This window comes from Chlorocebus sabaeus, chromosome 17 (genome assembly GCF_047675955.1).
Source record: "Chlorocebus sabaeus isolate Y175 chromosome 17, mChlSab1.0.hap1, whole genome shotgun sequence".
Taxonomy (NCBI): Eukaryota; Metazoa; Chordata; class Mammalia; order Primates; family Cercopithecidae; genus Chlorocebus; species Chlorocebus sabaeus.
The window spans coordinates 20,404,966-20,429,428 of NC_132920.1; the positions used below are offsets into that span (position 1 = coordinate 20,404,966).

General features: G+C 41.0%; 1 protein-coding gene and 1 non-coding gene across 4 annotated transcripts in view; one reads left to right on the plus strand and one right to left on the minus strand.

Annotated features, from left to right (window-relative positions):
• The window catches only part of E2F3 (E2F transcription factor 3), a 91,646-nt gene that overhangs the window by 35,365 nt on the left and 31,818 nt on the right, over nucleotides 1-24,463 (plus strand). The window lies entirely within an intron of this gene.
• On the minus strand, nucleotides 14,916-15,021 carry LOC119626914 (U6 spliceosomal RNA). The gene has a single exon (XR_005243092.1). It is a non-coding gene; the product is annotated as a U6 spliceosomal RNA (small nuclear RNA).

Sequence of the window (24,463 nt, forward strand, 5' to 3'; positions counted from 1 at the left end):
TATTATTCTGGTTTCCAATACCCTTTATCCATCTGAAGAGCATCAGAATTTGCAGGTGCCAATCAAGTTTGGAAATGGAACTGAGCAGCATAGTAACCTATATTATAATGATTCTAAAAATGTAGTGTTATATAAAAATGTAGTGAATATTATAATAATTTTAAAATGTCATGTTTATATTGTTTTCCTGCTTAAATTAGGCAGAAGTTCGTAAAAATGCATTTTAGAACCGTATTTTTGTTAAGGGGAGCAGGGAGCCACTGGTTTGGAGAAGCTTGTAATATCCAGAGGATGAAGAAAACGGACACCTGTCATTCTGAGTTCGCAGGAACAGGAGAAACTGAACCCTCTTAGGCTGATCATCAGCTTGATGTGAAGGGACTTGAGACATTCTCTAATCTATTATTTCCCTTAGCTGGTTAGGAAGCCAAGTCCAAGAGAAATCCCCTGCCCAGGGTCTGGCAGAACCGATGGAGAGCAGCCTTCGTTGCTACCACCTTCCCATAAACTCTGTGCTCTCCAGCTGCGCTTGGCGATAAGATTTATTTAATGACACGTGTGACCCTAAGACTATTTGTGATGGCGAATACCACAGATTTGACCGGGTAATGTGATATCTGTTATTTGCTTTAAGTTAACTTTAGCCTTTAGCACAGTGCGATGGAAAGGGCACCAAACTTGTGATCCAGAAGACTTGGGTTCAAGTTTCAGATTTGACATTAGCTTTGCTTCTGCAAATCTGAGGACCCTATTTTCTTAATCCATGAAATGGGAATAATAATACCCAATTTACCTTACACAGTTGTGAGGATTCATTGTAATGGGCTTTGTAAAAATATAAAGTGCTATATAAACGTAAAGGTGTTAATCTCCTGTCTTTGGTGATAGGCTAAAAAGACATACTTGTTTCAAATTTTGGAAGCTCTAATTTGCATAATCTTACACATTCTCTTTCTCTATTTTTAACTCTATTTTTTCCCCCTTCAGATTTTTTTTCTGTTAGGAGTTACAATATCTGTCTTCATCTGGGCTTTGCCTCAAGGTGTATAAACTGAAAGCATTATCTCCAGTGCAGTTTGTCAGTGTCTTGGCATATTTGAAATTTTTAGTACTGCATTCAGTATGTGAAAGCTGCATCCTATGTAAGACCATAGAATATTTAAACAGATGTTCAAATTTCAATCATGAAAATCCTAGCACATTCCTTGCTAGAGATGAAGCACTGAGGACAGTACAATCACCACCTTAAAACAAACCACCCAAGCACAGCTTTGGCTGCACAGATTGGAAGGGAATTTGGTAATTACACTCTTTAGTTCTTCTGTGAATATAACCAATCTGGGCAATTTGGGCACCAGAGTGGATTTTTAGGCATGAATTATCTGGTTAAGTTAGCCAGATAATTGCCAGCTGTCTCCCATGCTTTCTGCTCTGGAGACCCCAGCCTGAGTAATTGTCTTCTGTTTACTCATGCAAGCAAGTTGCTGGTTTCCATTTTCAAACAAAAACTAACTGCATGTTAGAATGGTATTTTAATTGAGCTATTTTTGTTGCTGATTCAGAGATTCCCCCACCCTTTGCCAAAGGAGTTGCCCAGATCAGAACCCATTAATTTAGTTGATTTGGGGGGGTTCCCTTGTTGACTTTGGGGAAGACATAAATATTATAAAAGAGATTTAGAAGTTGATGGTATGAGGTTTTCTGAAACATTCAAAACTTATCTCAAATTCTGACCAAACATTTTTCTACTGATTTTCCTAACTAAATGGAAACTCCAGCTGTATAAATAGTGATTTTTGTTTGAAAACATTTTTTCTCTTGATTTTAGGACCATCGAGGGAATTAAATTATAAATAAGTAGCAGGAAAGAACAACTTTGTCAATGTGAAACAGAATGCAAAATTACTCACATTTTGAACTGAGTTCCAGAACGTAAAGCAACACTTTAGCATGGATTGCTGAAGCGAGCTGCTCTTTAGGAAGGAGGAAGAGGCTTACTGAGACGTTTTATTTGTTTCTTTATTTTATTTATTAATGTATTTGCCATTTCTCTGTTAGATCTGATTTTAATACTGCAAGTCTTTCCACTGATTACAAGTGCAGTGACATGTCCCACTGCAACCATCATTTTCCTCCCATTTTTTCTTTTCTCTTTTTTAAAGAGACGGGATCTCCCTCTGTCACCCAGGCTTGCATACAGTGGTGTGATCATAGTTCACTGCAGTCTCAGTGTTGCCCAGTCTCACTGGGTTGCCCAGTCTCACTGTGTTGCCCAGAGTGGTGTGCTCAATCCTCCTGCCACGGCACAGGAGACTGGTGAGACTCCTGTGCTCAATCCTCCTGCCTCGGCCTCCCAGAGCATTGAGATTACAAGCATGAACCACTGTGCCTGGCCCTCTTCCAATTTTTTCTTAAGAAAAAAGAGAATTCATACTTGATTTACCTGACAGTCCTCATCCCATTGAAGTATACATAATGGAAATATGTACATTTATGACCAATATTGGACCCTTTCTTTGGGTAGGTTTGAGCTTTGATTATAGACTTTGATAGAGAAAGCAATGGCGCCACAACCCAGCCAAGGTGCCCTGCCCATACTTCCTCATCTCTTGCAGTGAAACCCCCTTATCAAACATTACATGCTATCTGGCCCCCTTTGTCATACTTTCTTGCACTCCACTTATTACATATCAGGGATTTGCCATGTTGTGGCAAAATTGGTTTCATCACCTATTTTGAACTCTTATTTAAGGGAGTTGTTTTTCTTATATTCTTCATTCCACAACTACTTAATAACCAAGGCATATTTTGCCACAGGTACATGACTTCCAAAGAAATCACAATGATAGTTATCCAAAAAAATTAAAATAATTTAGTAATGTCCACATCGTCTTACTTTAAACACTCACTCTTCCAGAATGTTCCAAAGGAACAAATGGCTGCGGTGACTTTTAACTTTAGCCCCAGCCTACTTCCAGCTGCAGATCTATGTATTCATTGGTCCAAAGAAAGAGAGAGGAAAACTTGGCTCCTGAGTATTTCGAGTGAATGATTCACGATTCTGTACATGGGAGGCTTGGCTCCTTCTCTGTCTCTCAGGCTTCTTGGTAGGAAGTCAATGATACCAGTAGAAAAAGGCTGTTTTTTTCTGACTTAGGATTTGGTCTGCTCTCTGCAACCCACTAGAGAAACTGAAGTTTTCTTTCCATAATGATCTGAAGTGTTGATAGTTACCATCTCTGTGAAAGCTCATTAAAAATGACTTATTTTCCTTTGGAAGGAGAGGTCACATGCTGGAGCTAGCAGTGGAATATCAAGACCAAGGATCATAAGCCTCCTGCTGTAACTCTGGTTTCCAGATTTATTTGAGCCTACTTCTGCCAGAAGTAAATTTAGTGGGCATCTTGAATGGGGAAATGAACAGATGGTCAAGGAGAGGGAAAAGGGTCAGGGGTAGGGGTGGGAAGACCCCAAAATCCAGTGTGGCAGATAAGAGGAGGCCCAAAATCCAGTGTGGCAGATAAGGGGTGAGGGCATTCGAAACACACAGTTTACTATTTTAACCATTTTTAGGTGTATGATTCAGTCGCATTAGCTACATTTACAATGTTATGCAACCATCATCCATGTCTAGATTTTTTTCACCATCTCTAACAGAAAATCTACCATTGAACAATAACTCCCCTCCCATCCCTCTAGTCGCTGGTAAGTTCTATTCTACTTTCTGTCTGTGTGAACTTGACTACTCTAGATACCTCATGTTAGTGGAATCATAAAATATTTATCCTTCTGTATCTGCCTTATTTCACTTAGCACAATGTCTTCAAGTTTCATTCATATTGTAGCATGTATCAGAATCTCATTCCTTTTATCTCTGAATAATACATTCCATGGTATGTATGAGGCCCCATTTTGTTTATCTTTTCATTCATCAATGGACATTTGAGTTGTTTTCGTCTCTTGGCTATAGTGAATAATGATGCAATGAAAATGGATGTATGAGAGTATCTTCTGTTTGAGTCCCCTTTAAAAATTCCTTTGGGTATGTATCCAGAAGTGGAATTGCTGGTCATATGGTAATTCTGTGTTTAACTTGTGTTTTTGTTTTTGTTTTTTTGAGACAGAATCTTGCTCTGTTGCCCAGGCTGGAATGTAGTGGCATGACCTCGGCTCACTACAACCTCCACCTCCTGGGTTCAAGCGATTCTCCTGCCTCAACCTCCCAAGTAGCTGAGATGAGTACCATGCCTGGGTAAATTTTTTTGTATTTTTAGTAGAGACAGGGTTTCACCATGTTGGCCAGGCTGGTCTCGAACTCCTGACCTCAAGTCATCCGCCCACCTTGGCCTCCCAAAGTGCTGGGATTATAGGCGTGAGCCACCATACCTGGCCAGATGTTTAACTTTTTGAGGAACTGTCAAACTGTTTTCCACAGCGGGTGCCCCATCTTACAATCCTACTAGCCATGCACAAGGGAGTTGAGGTGGATCCTTGCTTTGACCCATCTGCATGTCACCCAACTTTTTTTTTTTTTTTCGCTAACCAGCAGTTTGCTCACCAGGCCTCACCCTCATTCATCACTGGGTCTCCTTTTGCTGTTTGCTGAGTCTGCCTGCCCCTTGGTGTTGGCTTTGGCTAGAGAGAGAAGCCTATTTGTTTTGCTACTGACTTGGCTGGACATGCATGCCAGCCTGTTTCTGAGGTGCTTTCTCTGGCTGAGGGAATCAGGGGGCTGTTCAACTGTATTCTTTAGTATAAAGGTGAGCCAGCACAGCAAAGTGTGCTTGCCCTGCCTCCTCCAGAAACAATTTGCCTTTGAGTCTTTTCATTCTCTTGGTAACTGTCTTCTTAATAGCTGTGGCTTCATCGGAATGAAAAATTTATCTTGTGCTGCTTACCCAAAGGAGAGGCTCCTCACATGTCAGATATTATTTCACCAATTATCTCAGTAACTTCTGTACTTTTTATTTCTGAAAGCAAAGTTGAGAATGATGCAGGTTTCCACAACATGCAGTGTTTCATGCATTTTTATCCTTCCGTAGTTATAAGAAACAAAGTAAAATTTAGAATTATTTGAAGTACTTTAACACCTTCAATTTGATACGTTGTGTGTATATTTATATCTGGACACAATTATTTTCATTGATCAGTATAGACAAAGCATTTAGAGGACAGTTAAGTTTCTCCAATAATCATGTTTAAAGATATCTCAGGCCGAGTGAGGTGGCTCATGCCTGTAATCCCAGCACTTTGGGAGGCCGAGGTTGGTGGATCACCTAAGGTCAGGAGTTAGAGACCAGCCTGGGAAACATGGTGAAACCTCATCTCTACTAAGAATACAAAAATTAGCTGGGCATGGTGGCAGATGCCTATAAATCCCAGCTATGCGGGAGACTGAGGCAGGAGAATCACTTGCACCCAGGAGGCGGAGGTGGCAGTGAGCTGAGATCACGCCACTGCACTCCAGCCTGGCCGACAAGAGCAAACTGTCTCAAAGAACAAAGAAAAAAAAAAAACCTCAAATCTATTTTTTAAATTTAACCTTTGAAACATTTGTGTGACGCAGGTGGTTCATGGGCACCACCATCTTCTTTCGACAGATAAGGAAACAAGCCTGCCTGTCAACACAGAAAGCTGGGTCTGCTCCAGAATTGCTGTGGGGTGCAATGGCAGTTGCGGGGACAAGAGGGATGCAGGGGTCTGTGGACCAGCTCTTCTCAAAGTCCATGACTGCCCCTCTTGGCTCCATTCTTTGTCTCTTCATAGAATTATTCTGTGGGGTCTGCGTCTAGTGATTCTGCACTCCAACATCTAACTTTCCTGTGCCTTCCTATTTACAAAAGACAGTTTCTTGACCTGACATCCCCAGTTTGGGATTATTAGTAACTTTTTTTGTAGCCTGTAGTGCTTCAGATACTGTCTCAGCCTGTGTGAATTCTGGTAGCATTATTGCCTTATAGAAATTATTTGACAGGCCAGATGCAGTGGCTCATACCCATAATCCCAGTGCTTTGGGAGGCTGAGGTAGGCTGATTGGTTGAGCCCAGGAGTTCGAGATCAGCCTGGGCAACACAGCCAGACCCCCATCTCTTCAAAAATATTTAACAGGGCATGGTGGCGCACGCCTGCAGTCTTGGTTACTCGGGAGATCGAGAACCCATCTCTAAAAAGAGCAATGCTAGGGGCAAGAATGTCTATCTTTTTTTTTTTTAAGCTGGTATTCCCATTCTGCCCCCCAATTTAGCTTCACCCCTTTCGAGGTGAGTGCTTTGTGATGACCCTAACATTTATTTAGTCTAAACAAAAGAAAAATTATTTGAGAGTTAATTGTGTGTGTCTGTATTGCATGTCTTCCATCAAATTAAAAGTTACTGCATTTTATTTATTTTACCTTAATTTCATATCAAGTACTCTACCTAATTTTTAGCTCTTAAAATGACAGAGACTGGGCTCAGTGTCTCACTCCTATAATCCCAGCACATTGAGAGGCTGAGGTGGGAGGATTACTAAAGCCCGGGAGTTCAAGACCAGTTTGGGCAACATAGTGAAACCAGGTCTCTAAAAAAGAAATTAGCCAGGCATGGTGGTGTGCACCCATGTCCCCAGCTACTTGGAAGGCTGAGGTGGGAAGAGCAGTTGAGCCGAGGAGGCAGAGGCTGCAGTGAGCTATGTTCGTGCCTCTACACTCTAGCCTGGACAACAGAGTGAGACCTTGTCTTGAAAAATAAAAATAAAATAAAATAAAATAAAATAATAGAATGCTCTTCCCAGCGACATTGTAAGGTTTTTATATGTTAGTGTCCCCGTGGTATATTGTATGTTGTAGGAACACACCCATATTTATTATATGTGATGGTGTTTTTAGGCAATGAGATTTTTAATATTAACTACTCATGATTCGTAACAAGTTCAGTCTTTATGAAATAAACTTCATTTAAATCCTTGAATTCCATTTTTAAGTGCAGCTACAGTTGATACCTTAGACAAATGAAAGGTTTGTCTACTTCTTAGTTCATTCCTACAGAAAACAAGAACATCTAGTATCTAATATGATCCCCGTGGGCCCTCAAGAAATACTAGTCTGTTTTAGAAAGTCGAGCTGTGAGTCTGTTTGTCTTTATTGCATTGTGTCTGCCTGCCTTGTTATTGCTGTGTCTAGAAGAAAACGAAGAAAATTAGCATGGCTCCTTTCCTTGCTGTTTTGTACAACTTTTGTGTCCTCACCCAGAAGTAAGATCCTTGGAAATGAAATGCTATGTCAGAAACCAGACCAAAAAAACACAACAACAACAGAAAACACGTTTTCATAACTATTCGATTCAAGACTTTGTTGCTAGGTCTTGGAAAATGTTGTATGTCAACCCAAAGGTCTTGGGAAGTCCCCCTGAGTCATGAATGGGTGTGGTAGGACTGGGATGTGGACCTCTGGGCTTTGCTTCTGATGATAACTTCCCCTAGGGCAGCAGTCATGCTGGGGACAGCCGTTTTGTCTATTTATCCCTATGCCTTGCACTGTCCCTGTCATATAATGGATGCTCAATACATGTCTTTTGAACTGAATTGCATTGGCCTGGCCATGGCTTGAGAGCTTGGACCAATAATACCCTGAGTGTCAAGTTCCTCCTCAGTCGGGCTGGAGAGTCGAGAGCAGGTCATGGTGAGTTGGTCTTTTTGTGTAAGAATCCCTAGTGGCAGCAGCGCCTTGTAGTTAAAAATAGAATACTCCCAACGTCATCTTCCTTCCCAGGATGACAAGGCATTGAGAAAATTAGAATGTGTATATTTTCTCCCTTTTTTTTTTTTTTTTTGAGACAGAGTCTTGCTCTGACCCCAGGCTGGAGTGCAATGGCACGATCTCAGCTCATTGCAACCTCTGCCTCCCAGGTTGAAGCGATTCTCCTGCCTCAGCCTCCCGAGTAGCTGGTATTACAGGCCCGTGCCACCAAGCCCAGCTAATTTTTGTATTTTTAATAGTAGAGATGGGGTTTCACCATGTTGGCCGGGCTGGTCTCGAACTCCTGACCTCGTGAGCCACCACGCCCGGCCTCTCCATTTTCTAAGACATGCATTTTTTCATTTGTGCATATGTATCTGAGCGTTGATCCCCTCTCTACATTTGTTTATAAAACAATGGTACGTCTTGTAATCAGTAGCTTCTTAGAACTGAGGAATTCATTTTCTCATCACTCTGAAAGGCAGTTTAGCACAGTACAGTAAGTCTTCACTCCATAGGTTCTTGAAAGTTGCAATTTTAAATGAATGAGGCATAATGAAACCAATTTGACCATAGGCTAATTGATATAAATAAGACTTAAGTTCCTTCCAAAATACGTACAATATTAAACATTGAAATAAAGGTAAGCTATACATACATTTAAGAAAGATTAATTTTAAACAAGTAAGATGATTATTTAGTCATATTAAGAAAATGGAAAGTGAATTGTGCAATTCACCCCCCGGTGTTATTTATTTATTTAGAGACAGAGTCTTGCTGTGTCACCCAGGCTGGAGCTGGAGTACAGTGGTGCAATCTTGGCTCCCTACAACCTCTGCTTTCTAGGTTCAAGCGATTCTCCTGCCTCAGCCTCCCTAGTAGCTGGGACTACAGGCATGCGCTACCACACCTGGCTAATTTTTGTATTTTTAGTAGAGACAGGGTTTCACCATGTTGGCCAGGCTGGTCTCAACTCCTGGGCTCCAGTGATCCGCCTGCGTCGGCCTCTCAAAGTGTCAGGATTACAGGCGTGAGCCACCACACCCGGCCCTCTGTATTTTTGATGGGACGGGTGGTTCAACATTTAGAGAGAACCTAAAAAGTTAAAAGTAAAAGCAAAGAAGTCTTAATAACAAAAAGCAACTTCTTGCAATGTCACTGTTTTACTGCAACTTAATAAAGAAATGTGGCCAATTGTCTTTCTTGGATAATATCAGGGTAGAGTGTAATAAGTTAGGTTAACATATTAGCTTGGCGGGGCGCGGTGGCTCAAGCCTGTAATCCCAGCACTTTGGGAGGCCGAGACGGGCGGATCACGAGGTCAGGAGATCGAAACCATCCTTGCTAACCCGGTGAAACCCCGTCTCTACTAAAAAATACAAAAGAACTAGCCGGGCGAGGTGGCGGGCGCCTGTAGTCCCAGCTACTCAAGAGGCTGAGGCAGGAGAATGGCGTGAATGCGGGAGGCGGAGCTTGCAGTGAGCTGAGATCCGGCCACTGCACTCCAGCCTGGGCCACAGAGCGAGACTCCGTCTCAAAAAAAAAAAAAAACATTAGCTTGCGTCTTGTCAGGGAAAATAGGTAGATCATCAGAACACAGAAGAAGGAGGGACCTCCACGTTGTCCTGTTTAGTGTCATACTGAAGAAGAGTATGACCAGCCAGTGCTTCGCGTTCTGCGGCTTGGGACACACGTTGGGGGGGAAGGGCACTGCCTTTCTTGTGAGCTTTCTTGCCCAAGGGACAAATGAGCTAAGCAGTACTCCATTATTAGCGGGGTGTGTGTGTGGTAGAGAAAGAGAAAAGAGAACAGAGCCGGTAAGTCTTGCCATTTTGCTTTATCAGACAACCCGCCCCCACCCCTCAGCATAGGAATGCAGTGTTAACCCCAAGCCACTGCTTTTTCTGCTTGCACCTCTAAACTTGAGCAGGTCTTGGGGGCAGTTCACCAGTGCACCAGACTACACTACTCACGGCAATCTTTTTTTTCTTTTAAACAGTGATTTGCACTGATCTAGCCTCCAAGGGGTAAGGGCCGAGATGAAACAGAGAATTTATTTTTATATTGTGTCATCTGGTGCAGAGACTGCTACATAATCAGGAGTCAGAAATCTAAAGGAATAGGCTGTGAAGTCATTTTGTCCATGAGTTGTGTTACAACACATTCATTCACTGTAAACAATCACCAACAGTCATTGCCATAATTTATTCTTGGCAGTAAATTGGGTTTTCAAGTGACAGAGTAAGCCATCAGAATTAAGCAACCAGGAGCCCCAGTTCATATGTGCTGGAAAAGATGTTTGCGAGGCTTCAGGTACCACTACCTCATTAGAGGTGAGCAAGTGGAGGCCCAGAGAGGGCAGATGACTTCCCCAAGGTCACACAGTGGGTTAAGGCCATATCAGGGATTAGAACACTGGTAATCCATCACATTCTGTCCTTAAGCCTTTCTGCTCCACTTCCTGTTGACACAATGGGCAGGATTTTAAACTCCAGTTTCGTTCCTGGGGATTGATATGAAAGGTTTTTCACTGGTCCAATCCCATTTTCCTTGTCCAGGCAGATGACAGGTAGTAATTTCAGAAACTGAGCAAGGGATGGTGAAAGCTAGATTGTAGTGAGCTCTTTTTGGTTTGGTTGTTATGAGTGCTCTCAATGCGAAGCTTAGAAACCTCTCCAGAGAAATAATAAACAGCTCTCCAAGGAGCACTCTTGCAGACTAGCATGTTGCCTTGCTTGCTGGTGTATATCTTCCTGTAAATTCCTGGTATCCAGTGCCCATACAGGAGAAATTGGCTGACTTGCTTTCTTGCTCTTTTGTATGACAGACAATCAGAAATGTAACTCTGGTGCCTTGTCATGTGCCCAGAGTAAGTTAAATGTGTTTGCCTTTAATATGCATATGTATACACACACATACACACACACACACACAACAGTTAGAACATAGATTTTTTAAAATACAATTTTTTTAGGGAATATGTAAAAACTGGCATCTCTTCAGATAGACATAGAGGTACTAAAAAACCTTGGTTCATATGACTTGTTTGTATACTCCATGTAGTGTATTTTACACAGTATCTAAAGGTGTTGCCTGATTTTGAATTAGTTAAAAGACAGGTTTGAGATGTGGGAGAAGAGTAGGTTGTATTTGTTGTCTCATCTGAGGAATTTTATATTCCTAAAGTCTATAATTAGGTGCTTGTGTTGATTGTTTACTGAAACAAAGCTGAAGGTGGGGTTGAGGGGAGTGCCACATATGGGAAACACTATGGCAAACATCTGAGCTTTACTTAAAAGCACGGGCTGCAAAGAAATGTACATTCATTGGCTTAATTGGAATAGAGTATTTATAGAAATTGAATGATCCACTAAAACTAAAAGCCTGGCTTCTTTCATCTTCAGAGACCTGCCTTAGTAAATGCTGTTCTGGAAATCCCTTGCCTGCAAAGTGGACTTTGCCATCCAATTTCTGGCCTCCTGGCAGTCAGTCACTTTGACCTAACCCTATTGCTTGACTCGTATTTACTACGTACTTTTCTTTTTTGGCTGAGGGTTGTACTGAAAACATACATGTAAAGAAAAAAATGTCCATGTACACTGACGTTTTCTGATTTTTTTTGCATAGCTCCATAATTTAATTTCAATAACTATTATAAAGAAACTTTTATAAGAAGATACAATTTGAAAATCTTGCTGTCCAGCCTGTTCCCATCTACCCTGCCCATCTACGCCTTTTATAGTTCACCATATCCGTTAGGTTCTTGAAAATTCTTCTACTGTTTATGCAAATCTTTGAATTTTTAAATACTTTTTTATTTTCCCTCTTAGAAAAGGTGACAACTAGATGCTATTCTGCACCTTGTTTTTACATGGGATCATATACCTTAATGAGCTTTTCAGGTCAGTACCTATAGAGCTGCCTCATACCTTTTGGAGCTGTGCAGTATTCCACCATATAGAGTGAATACACTCTGATTCTTTCAATCTTCTGCTATTATGAAGTTGCAGTCAATAACCTTGTATATCACTTGATATATGTGCAGGTGTATCTGTAGGGTAGTTTCCTGTAAGGGGATTGGGATTTGGGCCAGCAGATATGTGCATATGTATTTGTGATCATGTGGCTAGCCCCCCTTTTTTTAACTTTTATTTTAAGTTTGGGGGTACATCTACAGGTTTGTTATATAGGGAAACTCGTGTCATGAAGGTTTGTTGTTCAGATTATTTCATCACACAGGTATTAAGCCTAGTACCCATCAGTTATTTTTCCTGGTCCTCTCCCTCCTCCCACCCTCCACCTTCTCTGGTAGACCCCAGTGTCTATTCCTCTCTATGTGTCCGTATGTTCTCATAATTTAGCTCCCACGTATAAGTGAGAACATGCAGTATATGGTTTTCTGTTCCTGTGTCAATTTGCTAAGGATAATGGCCTCCAGCTCCATCCATGTCCCTGCAAAGGACACAATCTTATTCTTTTTATGGCTGCATAGTATTCCAAGGTGTATATGTACCACATTTTCTTTACCCAGTCTATCATTGATGGGCATTTAGGTTGATTCCATGTCTTTGCTATTGTGAATAGTGCTGCAGTGAACAAACGTGTGCATGAGTCTTCATGATAGAACAAATTATGTTCCTTTGAATATATGCTCAGAAATGGGATTGCTGGGTCGAATGGTAGTTCTGGTAGTTTTTTTGGTCCTTGAGAAATCACCACACTGCTTTCCTTAATGGTTGAACTAATTTATACTTCCACCAACAATGTATAAGCCTTTTTCTTGGCAACCTCACCAGCATCTATTGTTTTTTGATTGTTTAATATAATAATAGACATTCTGTCTGGTGTGAGATGGTATCTCATTGTGGTTTTGATTTGCATTTTTCTAATGATCAGTGACATTGAGCTTTTTTTCATATGCTTATTGGCCACATACATGTATGTCTTTTGAAAAGTGTCTGCTCATGTCCTATGCCCACGTTTTAATGGGGCTGTTTGTTTTTTTCTTGTAAATTTGTTTAAGTTTCTTATTGATGCTGGATATTAGACCTTTGTCAGATGCATAGTTTGCAAAAATTTTCTCCCATTCTATATGTTGTCTGTTTACTCTGGTGAGAGTTTCTTTTTAATTTTTTTTTTTTTTTTTTTTTTTTTTGAGACGGAGTCTCGCTCTGTCGCCCAGGCTGGAGTGCAGTGGCGCAATCTCGGCTCACTGCAAGCTCCGCCTCCCGGGTTCACGCCATTCTCCTACCTCAGCCTCCCGAGTAGCTGGGACTACAGGCGCCCGCCACTGCGCCCGGCTAATTTTTTTCTATTTTTTAGTAGAGACGGGGTTTCACCATGGTCTCGATCTCCTGACCTTGTGATCCGCCCGCCTCGGCCTCCCAAAGTGCTGGGATTACAGGCGTGAGCCACCGCGCCCGGCCGAGAGTTTCTTTTGCTGTGCAGAAGCTCTTTAGTTTAATTAGATCCCATTTGTCAATTTTCGCTTTTGTTCCAATTGCTTTTAGTGTCTTCGTCATGAAATCTTTGCCCATTCCTATTTTCAGAATGGTATTGCCTCACTTGTCTTCCCAGGTTTTTATAAAAGTTTTGGATTTTACACTTAAGGCTTAAATCCATCTTCAGTTGATTTTTGTATATGGTATAAGGAAAGAGTCCACTTTCAATCTTCTGCGTATGGCTAGCCAGTTATCCCAGCACCATTTATTGAATGATTTCTTTCCCTATTGTTTAATTTTTGTCAGGTACGTCGAAGATCATACGGTTGTAGGTGTGCGGCCTTACTTCTGGGCTCTCATTATGTTCCACTGGTCTATGTGTCTCTTTTTGTACAAGTACCATTCTGTTTTGGTTACTGTGGCCCTATAGTATAGTTTGAAGTCAGGTAGCATAATGCCTCCAGCTTTGTTCTATTTGCTTAGGATTGCCTTGGCTATTCAGGCTCTTTTTTGGTTCCATATGAATTTTAAAATAGTTTGTTCTAGTTCTGTGGAGAAAGTTGTTGGTAGTTTGATAGGAATAACATTGAATGTGTAAATTGCTTATGTTTTCCCATTTGTTTGTGTCATCTCTGATTTCTTTGAGCAGTGTTTTTAATTCTTGTTGTAGAGATCTTTCTAGTGTATTCCTAGGTGTTTTATTCTTTTTGTGGCAATTGTGAATGGGATTATGTTCCTGATTTGGCTCTTGACTTAACTGTTGGCATATGGGAATGCTAGTGATTTTTGTATGTTGCTTTTGTATCCTGAGACTTCACTGAATTTGTGTATCAGCTTAAGGAGCTTTTGGACTGAAACTATGGGGTTTTCTAGATATAGAATCATGTTGTCTGCAAACAGAGGGATAGTTTGACTTCCTCTCTTTTTATCAGGATGCACTTTATTTCTTTCTTTTGACTGATTGCTCTGGCCAGGGATGCCAATACTATGTTGAATAGGAGTGATGAGAGAAGGCATCCTTGTCTTTTGCCGGTTTCCAAGGGAATGCTTCCAACTTTTGCCCATTCAGTATTATGTTGCCTGTGGGTTTGTCATAGATGGCTATTATTATTTTGAGGTATGTTCCTTCGATATCTAGTTTATTGATAGTTTTTAACATGAAGCAGTGTTGAACTTTATTGAAAGCCTTTTCTGCATCTATTGAGATGATCATGTGGTTTTGTTTTTAGTTATTTATGTGATGAATAACATTTATTGCTTTGCCTGTGTTGAACCAACCTTGCATCCCAGGAATAAAGCCTATTTGATCATGATGGATAAGCTTTTTGATGTGCTAGAGGATTTGGTTTGCCAGTATTTTATTGAGGATTTTTGCATAGATGTTCATCAAGGATATTGGCCTTGTTTTTTCACTGTGTCTCTGCCAGGTTTCAGTATTAGGATGATGCTTGCCTCATAGAATGAGTTAGGGAGGAATCCCTCCTCCTCAATTTTTTGGACTAGTTACAGTGGGAATGGTACCAGCTCTTTGTACGTCTGGTAGAATTTGGATTTGGCTGTAAATCTGTCTGGTCTTGGGCTTTACTTGGTCGGTAGACTATTTATTGCTGATTCAATTTCGGAGTTCGTTATTGGTCTGTTCCGGGGTTCTGTTTCTTTCTGGTTCACTCTTGGGAGGTTGTATGTGTCCGGGAATTTATCCATTTCTTCTAGATTTTATAGTTTGTGTTGCTTGCCCTTTCAGTGGACTATTTTTGTTTTTTTAAATGGAATGCTTCACAGATTTGCCTGTCATCCTTGCACAGGGGCCATACTAATTTTCTCTGTATTTTTCCAATCTTCATATATGTGCTGCTGAAGCGACACCCTAAGTACTGTTTGATTTCTGCACTCCTGCTAACGTAATGAGGGCTGCACCAATAGAGTGAGTTATCAAACTTTCGGGTTTTTGCCAATCTCATTTGTAAAATATACTATATCGATACGGTTTAGAGTTGCATACCTTTTTAAAGAAGGAAGAGGCTAGACATCTTTTCAAGATATTTAAAGGTTGGCCGGGCACAGTGGATCACGCCTGTAATCCCAACACTATGGGAGGCCAAGGAGGGTGGATCACGAGGTCAGGAGCTCCAGACCATCCTGGCCAACATGGTGAAACCCCGTCTCTACTAAAAATACAAAAAAATTAGCTGGGAATGGTGGCGCACACCTGTAGCCCCAGCTACTTGCAAGGCTGAGGCAGGGAATCGCTTGAACCCAGGAGGCAGAGGTTGCAGTGAACCGAGTGAACTCGCACCACTGCACTCTAGCCCAGTAACAGAGCGAGACTCCATCTAAAAAAAAAAAAAAAAAAAAAAGAAGCCATTTGTTTTTCTCGTTTCCTTTTTTTTTTTTTTCCTTTTTGCAAACTGTACTTACTTAATTCCTGTACGTGATTTACTCTTCTGTTGGATTCTTGCTCTTTTTCTTGTTGATTTGTGAGGGCTCTTTGTATAACAGGGAGATTAGCTCTAAGTCTGTGATATGATCTTCAAATTTTTCTTGGTTTATCATTTCCTTTAGTATTTGTGGCGTTTTTTGGTCTTAAACAGAAGTCAATTTTCCATTCTTTCTTTTATGGCTTCTGGATTTCAAGTAACAGAAAGGAAGCATTTTCCACCAATCCCTTCCACACATACATGTACAAGAATTGACCCATATTTTCTTGCAGAATTTCTATGCTATTACTTTTTTTTACATTTAAATATTTGCTTCATTTGAGGTTTATCCTGATACTCTGTTAAGTATGGATTCAAGTTTTTTTCTTTTGCTCTGTTTTTGGAAATGGGCTCTCACTCTGTTGCCCAGACTGGAGTGCAGTGACGCAGTGATGGCTCACTGCAGCCTTGACCTCCCGTGCTCAGGCGATTCTCTTGCCTCAGCCTCCTGAGTAGCTGGGACCACAGGTGCACACCACCATGCCTGGCAAATTTTATTATTTGTGGAGACGAGGTCTTGCTATGTTGCCCAGGCTGGTCTCAAACTCCTGGGCTCAGGCGATCCTACCTCAGCCTCCCAAAGTGCTGAGATTATAGACAGGAGCAATCATGCCTGACTCAACTTTATTTTTTATAGATGGCTACCCAATTTCCCTAACCACTTAGTCAAAATGCCCACCTTTCCTCCCACTGAAGTGCCACCATTATAAAGTAAATATTTTGTGAATGAAAAATGCCCACTGTTCCCTTGTAAAACAAGAAACCATGGGTCACCATTTTTTGGAAAGAATGTTTCAGTTCTCTTTTTAACTCAAGACAGCTCTTCCACTTTGTCCTCCAAGGATAATATTTACTCAAGAGTGAATGAATGAGGTTAACAACCCACCTGCTTGCTTCTCCCTAGGGGAATGTTAACATTTTGCCTCTTGGCACAATTCTCAAGATTTATCTTAAGACACTGTCTCCTTTCACTCAAAGTATTTGTCTCTTTATCACAAAGCCTGAAGAAACATTTCTTGTTACTCAAGGACCACGCCTTTTATGAGCCCTAAGAACAGGAGTTCTCAAAGCGTGGTCTTCCTCAGACCATCAGAGGTCTGAGGACTGTCAGAATGAGAACTGTCAGCTGAGAACTGTCAGAAATGCAAACTGCCATCGTTGACCTACAGAATCAGAGACCCTATGTGGACAAGCCCACAATCTGAATTTAACAAGCCTCTGGGGTGATTCTGAGCATGCTCAAGATTGAGACCCATGACCTAGAGGTAATATTTAATTTCATAATGGCGGTTTACAACCCTATAGCACTGTCTCGTGGGCAGATGGGTTTGATCCTTATATTCTTGACATGTAAAAATGTAGACTCGCAGCAGGAAGTGACACTATCTGTTCTTTAAAGGTGGTATTCTTAGAGAAGGAAACTTCTCTGAGTTTTTTCTAGGAGTCACAGAGATATCTCACTAGGACTGCTAGTGCTTTGGACGGGTACACCTTCCATCCAGAATCTTGCCACTGGGTCAGTGCTTCCCTTTGTCATATAATAAAAAACCAGCAAAACTGGTTTCTATAATATGCTAGGGAGTTTTGTAGTGTTGAAGACTTGTCTTACCCCCACAAAAGCATCCATTGTTCCTTCTCATCCCTTGCCCCTCTGCCTTTAAAATTAATTTGATACCAGAATAGAATACTTCTGATGACTGTTAGCCACACCGTAATGGTACTTGTATTTGGCAGGTTAAGGCAGAGTTCCCATACCTCTGAGCCTAATTGCCAACCGGGGTTCAGCTCAGAGCAGCAGTTCTAAAGCTATTCTGGACATTAGATTCCACTGGATAGCTTTGTAAAATCCAACTACCCAGGCCAAATCCATGTAACTAATTCTATATCTCAGGGGTGGAACTGAGGGATCGGGATTTTTTTTTTTTTTATTACCCAGTTGGTGACAATGTGTATCAATGTTAGTTTAAGAACCAAAGACGTGCACATTTGTTTTAAAGTAGTTTTGGTTATGATAATAAGAATTGTAAGAGGGACCAAATATCAAATGCAAGAAAATGGTCCTGAGTGCCAATATAATCAGAATAAGAAATGCATACATAGCAACTTGCTTGAAGCTGAAATCAACTCCTTTTGATTTGGATGGCTTTCTTGTCTGTTGAAGAACACATGTTGTAGTATGTGTTTCTCTCCATATCCTGTGTGCTTCATTGTAATAGTCTTGCTGATTGATTTTGTTGGCTGCAAGCAAAGTGATAAAATGCCAGTGGATGCCTGTGCCAGGGAGGTCAGGACTGGACTTTCCCACTTGGCTCTGTTTTGATGCATTTAGCAGATTGATTCCAACCCTCTTTGGAGACTCTGACCTACAAAAGCGTCTGTTATCTTTAAGAGCTCCAGGGAAAGCTATGGACCTTTCTAGATCTTTTCCCACCTTTTGGCCCATCAGATATTGCCTTGTCCACAACAGCACTTGACAATTCATCATAGAAGTCTATGGTTTTATTTATTGACCCTGCTGTACAATTTTCTCTGTAGCGAGTCATAGTTGGCTGAAGAGAGAGTTGAAGATTAAGTACAAAACTTTCTAAACATCCTGTTTTCCCTCAAGACACGGCACTGTTCTTAATAAAGCGAACATTCTTTTGCACTGGCCCTGGGGCAAGGGTGTCCCAAAAGCTTTGACAGGGGTGCCATTTGGTCATAAACAGTGTGGTAATAGGGTGGAGACAGAAAGAAATTCTCTCATCCCTTTTACAACTCCAGACAATTCTAGAACCAACCCTTGGGAACCCAAGGACAGAACTCTGAAATGATACGCTGGCTGAGGCTTGCCGTTGCCACACCTCAGGGTTAAACATTGAAGGAGCTAGGCGAAGAGCGTGTGTGTTTAGCTACAAACTAAGTCACAGATCAAGAGGCTTTTGGTATTCTTCTATTTTTGCTTAGAATTCTATGATGACTTTTGAAATATATTGTCCTTACTTTATGTTCTTACCTGTAATCTCGTAAGTTTCTGGTGAATTTAGCTTTTGCCAGGTTCCGGTGGGTCTTACCCAAAGATGGTCAGAGTAAATGAACAAAAGAAGTAATTGATTAGGATGTGAAACTTCAGAGATGCTCATAGGCCTTCAAGCCCTAGTAAGTGGTATGCCAGTGAATTTTCTAGTCCTCTCTACACCTTGTACAGATGAAGAAACCGAGACCCAGGGAACTCAGCCAAGGTTTCTTGCCATTCCTCCAGTCTCCCAGTTAAAAAAAAAAAAATTAAGTTCTATTTTGCAAACTGACAAGGAGAATTATACAATGGAAATAACACTCATTTTAATGTATCTGTTCTTGTAGTTTCTTATTTTATTCACCTTTATAAACCATTCTGAGAACATTGTCATAAAGAGCATTCTCCTAAATTGGAATGTGATTCAAATAGTCCTGTCTCCTTTCCTCCTTGCTTTTTATGAAATGACTGCCTACACGCACTCGCGCACATATTTTAGTGAGCAATGCAATGTGCGAATACAAATAGAAATAGATTTTGTTTAAAAAAAAATTAATGTCAGTCCACTGGTTAAAAAAGTACCAGAGTCATTACAAGATTCATTAACTCTGTTTAAGAAAAGTATTGAGGGCTTTTTGGGGGATTAAGTAATTTTAATTTATAAATAATGGTCTCAGATTCATAAGCCTTAACTGTAGAGAGTATGGAGGTTTGTTTCTCACACAATTAAGTATTTGTTGCTTTTTAAATAACCAGGTACTTACTTTGCATTCGTAATGATTAATTGCAAAAAGTTGGTTATAAGAATCCCCAGATGAATTCGCAGGTAAGATCTCATGCAGAGTTCTTGGAAGTTCATCTAGGGTCATTCATCAAGAAAAGCAATGCATTTCGGGTTTATGAACTCACTTTGCCCACAGGTGAGGTTTCCAGGCTTCGAACCAGCAGGAGGAGAGGCAGTGGGAGGATCTGACGTAGGTATGGCTTCAGAGATGAAGAGAGCGTTTCTCCTCCGCACCCCCTTTGCCTTCATCTGGAAATAATCTAGGGAAAAAATGTTCCCTGACTTGTCAGGTTCAGCTAGTGTAAGCTTTGAGATCCTTCGTTCTCTCTCTCTCTCTCTTTTTTTTTTTTTTTTTTTTTTGAGGTGAAGTCTTGCTGTGTTGCCCAGGCTGGAGTAGAGTGGCCCCATCTTGGCTCACTGCACCCTCCGCACCCCAGGTTCAAGCGATTCTCCCGTCTCGGCCTCCCAAGTAGCTGGGATTACAGAAGTGCACCATCATCCCCATCTAATTTTTTTTTTTTTTTTTTGTATTTTTAGTAGAGATGGAGTTTCACCATGTTGGCCAGACTGGTCTCGAACTCCTGACCTCAGGTGATCCAACTGCCTCAGCCTTCCAAAGTGGTGGGATTACAGGCGTCAGCCACTGCGCCTGGCCCGTTCTCTCTTTAGTCTCCCAATTAACAAACATCTATTGCAGCAGCGTCCATTACCTAGAATTGTAGGAAGGTATATAGGATAGATGTAGTAAAGAGGTAAGTGGGTTAGAAAATAACACTGATGAAAAGGAGACAAACTGTCAGAGTGGTCCCCTAGCTACACCTGCCACAATTGCCACCTGAGAAATCCTTGTTCTGCATGAGCTAAATGCTTGTTCAAATAAATTGTTGCTCTTCCTGTAATCATGGAGCTGCTGAATAGAGCCAGGGTCCTTGATAGACGTCATAGTTTGTTATTGACTTTATCACTAGTAAAAGTTAACATTGTCATCCCTTGCCTGCAGCAACACACTGCCATTTTTTTTTCCAAAATTAATTTAGGTAGAGAACATTTTTCTTAGTATAATTTTCATTGAATTCAGTATTATCAAGTTTGTATATTTTTAGAGTTTTTGGATCACTATTCCAGCCCACATTTTTCATAGCAATTTGTCTAGTATTTCTTCACGATCTTTTCATGTTCATTTGAGAAATGAACATGACTTCATATGTATTCATTAGCAATCACTGCCGTAGGCCTTTCCGTTTGATTTTTCTTCTGAACCTCAGAGATAGTGTCTCATTATGAAGTAGAAAAAGGCTAACTAAGACCTTGTTCTGAACTTACAGTGGGTAAGCAAGAGGCTTCAGATCCATAATCTCTATCAAAATGTTTGCCCACATCACTGTAACAGGGAGTCATTCAGAATGGGAGTGGAGGAATTTGACTCCTTTTAAAGAACCGTGTGTGCTTTTTCTACTTTCATGGTTGTGTTGTTTCGCCGGGGAGATTTTGAAAGAGAAGACTTATATCTTGTCTTGCCCATACCGAGGGGTCTTTAATCCCTAATTTATAAATTAAATAGGTAGGTCAAGCAATACCTACCAGAGTTGGTTGCTCTGCCCACTGGCTCCTCTCTGCACCTCCCTCCCAGACCATTTCTCCACTTCCTCAGCCTTAGAAAAAACAGCTCACTCATAGTGGTGCTTGCTGGTGGACCTTGAAGATAAGCTTGTATTCTTGGTTGTTTTTAAGAAAATTGAATTCTCTTCTTAGAACCAACCCATGTCTTATCAGTGTAACTTGACTCACCCTCCAAGGATTCCATTCTGTCCTTTAAACACTAGGAGGTTTCCCAAAAATAGGCTTGTCAGTAAAACTCTGTTGTGACAAAGGGGCAAAAGTATTGCTTTTTTGTGTGGAGATTGCATTTTTAATATTCTATTCCCCAGAAGTGGTTCAAGGATGCTTCGCTAGAAGTTTTTGGGAAGAACAATTAGAGTAAGAGAGGTTCTTCCATTATCTGCCCCGGGCTGGGTGTCTTTGGATGACTCTGTCGCCTCGCAAGTTGTTTAATCCTCTATTTAGCTTGTCAGGGATCATATGAAATGGGGTCTACATCAGATTTGCCACAGTCGTTTTTTTCTTTAGTGATATAGCCTGGAAGGGCTGGGGGCGGTAGCTCACGCCTATAATCCCAGCACTTTAGGAGGCCAAGGCAGGTGGATCACCTGAGGTCAGGATCACCGGAGACCAGCCTGGCCAACATGGTGAAACTCCTTCTCTACTAAAAATACAAAAGTTAGTCTGGCGTGGTGGCTGACACCTGTAATCCCAGCTACTCGGGAGGCTGAGGCAGGAGAATCACTTGAACCCCAGAGACGGAGGTTGCAGTGAGCCAAGATCATGCCACCGCACTCCAGCCTGGGCAACAGAGTGAGACTCCGTCTCAAAAAAAAAAAAAAAAACTACCACCTATACCATTAGATGAAGAGCCTGTTCTGAAATCTGTTACCACTATATTATGTTTAAAAAGCATATGTCTGAACAGTCAGTGTAGCTGAGAATTGATGTCACTGTTTACATCGATTTTTTTTAATACATAGAAATTTTTTTATCTTAACAAATTAAAGGTTTATTAGAGGATCCACTTTCCTTTAATTAAAATAATCAACATGGAAATACATAGTAGGCATTGGATATATTTTTGTTTCCTTTTGAAAGTTTATGAGTTACAGCCAGGCTCTTCGTCCCAGCACTGTAGGAGGCCTAGGTGGGAAGATCACTTGAGTCCAGGAGTTCAAGACCAGCCTGGGCAATGTGGCAAAACCCTGTCTCTCCAAAAATACAAAAATTAGCCAGGCGTGGTGGCGTGCACTTGTAGTCCCAGCTACTTGGGGGGTCGAGGTGAAAGGATTGCTTGAGCTCGTGAGGTTGAAGCTACAGTGAACCGTGATTGTACCACTGCACTCCAGCCTGAGCAACAGAGCAAGACCCTGTCTCAGAAGAAAAAGAAAACTTGTGAGTTACCTATCTTTGGGGAAGTGGAGAACTGATGTTATAGAAATGGACAATAATCCTAGAATCTGGGGGCTCCCATTGCTCCCCTCTTTCCTCTCATCCGCTCATTTGTTCTTTCACTAAATGTTATTCTTTGTCGGTGCTCATGGAGGCTTCCCACGCCTTGTCTCCCAGAAGCCTAGCCATCTCAGAACTTCTCATGGGCTGACTGGTTCCTCCAATTTCCCTAGACTTTTTTGTTTGTTTGTTTTTAACTTGTGTTTCCTCTGTTTTTATTCTATTTTCACCAATTTTACAAATAAATTACACAGATTATGTATTCCCACACACATTCTATCAGAAGTATATAGGATGTATTAGCGTCTTCAGCCCCTCCCCTTCTCCTCGCTTATGGACTTCCTTCCAGGCCTTTTTCTATGTATTTTCAACAGTGGTTGTTTTTGCTTTACATTGGAAACCGTGCCTTATCTACAGTTCTGACTTGGTTTTTTTCCTTACTTGTTAAAGGGAAGATGTATCTTGTCCATAGAATACTGCAGGTACATAATGTTTTATAATATGGGTATATAAATAAAATGGTTTATTTAACCATTCCCTTGTTAATGAACAATAGTCATTTAGATTTTTAACTTACCCCTGTTGATTATAGTGCTGTAATAAACATCCTTATACACGCCTTTCTGTGCGCGTTTTTTAGTATTTCTCTAAGATAAATTGGTTCACAGAAGTATACTTGTAGAGTCAAAAAGTCATGCATGTTTTGGCCAGGCATGGTGGCACGCTCCTGTAATCCGAGGCGCCAAGGTGGGCAGATCATCTGAGGTCAGGCGTTCAAGACCAGCCTGGCCAACATAGTAAAACCCCGTCTCTACTAAAAATACAAAAATTAGCTGGGTGTGATGGTGCATACCTGTAATCCCAGCTACATGGGGGGCTGAGGCAGGAGAATCACTTGAAGCTAGGAGCTGGAAGTTGCAGTGAGCCGAGATCGTGCTACTGCACTCTAGCCTGGGAGACAGAGCGAGACTCTATCTCAAAAAAAAAAAAGGCGTGCATGTTTAAAATATTAATACTGCCAGGTAATCCTCCAAATAGCTATACTGTCTCATGCCCATTCTTCTGCCTCACTAATTGATGCTTGTTTTTAATTTTTTTAATTTACTATAAAATATTTCAGATACAAAAGATAGAAAGAATAGCACCCATGAAATAACATTAACAACACATTTGAAGGCCAGGTGCAGTGGCTCACGCCTGTAATCCCAGCACTTTTGGGAAGCTGAGGCAAGTGGATCATAAGGTCAGGAGATCGAGACCATCCTGGCTAACGTGGTGAAACCCCGTCTCTACTAAAAATACAAAAAAATTAGCCGGGCATGGTGGTGAGCACCTGTAGTCCCCGCTACTTGGGAGGCTGAGGCAGAAGAATAGTGTGAACCCGGGAGGCAGAGCTTGCAGTGAGCCGAGATTGCGCCACTGCACTCCAGCCTGGGCAACAGAGCGAGACAATTACATTTGAAGAGTCTTGTTTCTCTCCACAAATGCATTGTTTTTTCCACTACATTTCCCTTCATTTCTCATACGTTGCCTGTGTTGTATATGTCTACTTTTACTACGTATTTATTAACCTAATCCTATTTAGTAATGTTTTCAATGTTTTTAAAATTTTATAAAGAGATACTGTATACATTCTGGGGTTTTTTAAATTTGTTTTCTACTCAGTGTTATGTTTTTGTGATTGGCCTGTGTTGATGACTATAGCCTGGTGCTAATGCTGCTCTGCAAATTCTTGGGTGCACATCCATGTGCATATGTGCAAGAGTTTATGGTGCATATTGAGGAGTTGGTGGTTTTCACTAAATACTGATAAAACTCTTCTCCCAAGAGGCCTCCCCGTCAACCTCTGACTTCAAGCATAGTATCTGTTTCTTGTATTTTCAGCACTTGGTATTTTTAGACTTTGTCATTTTTGCCAACCTTGTAAGTGTGAGAAGGCTATTTCATTTTAATTTATATTTCCCTGACTTCATATTTTAATATTTTCAACCATGTAGT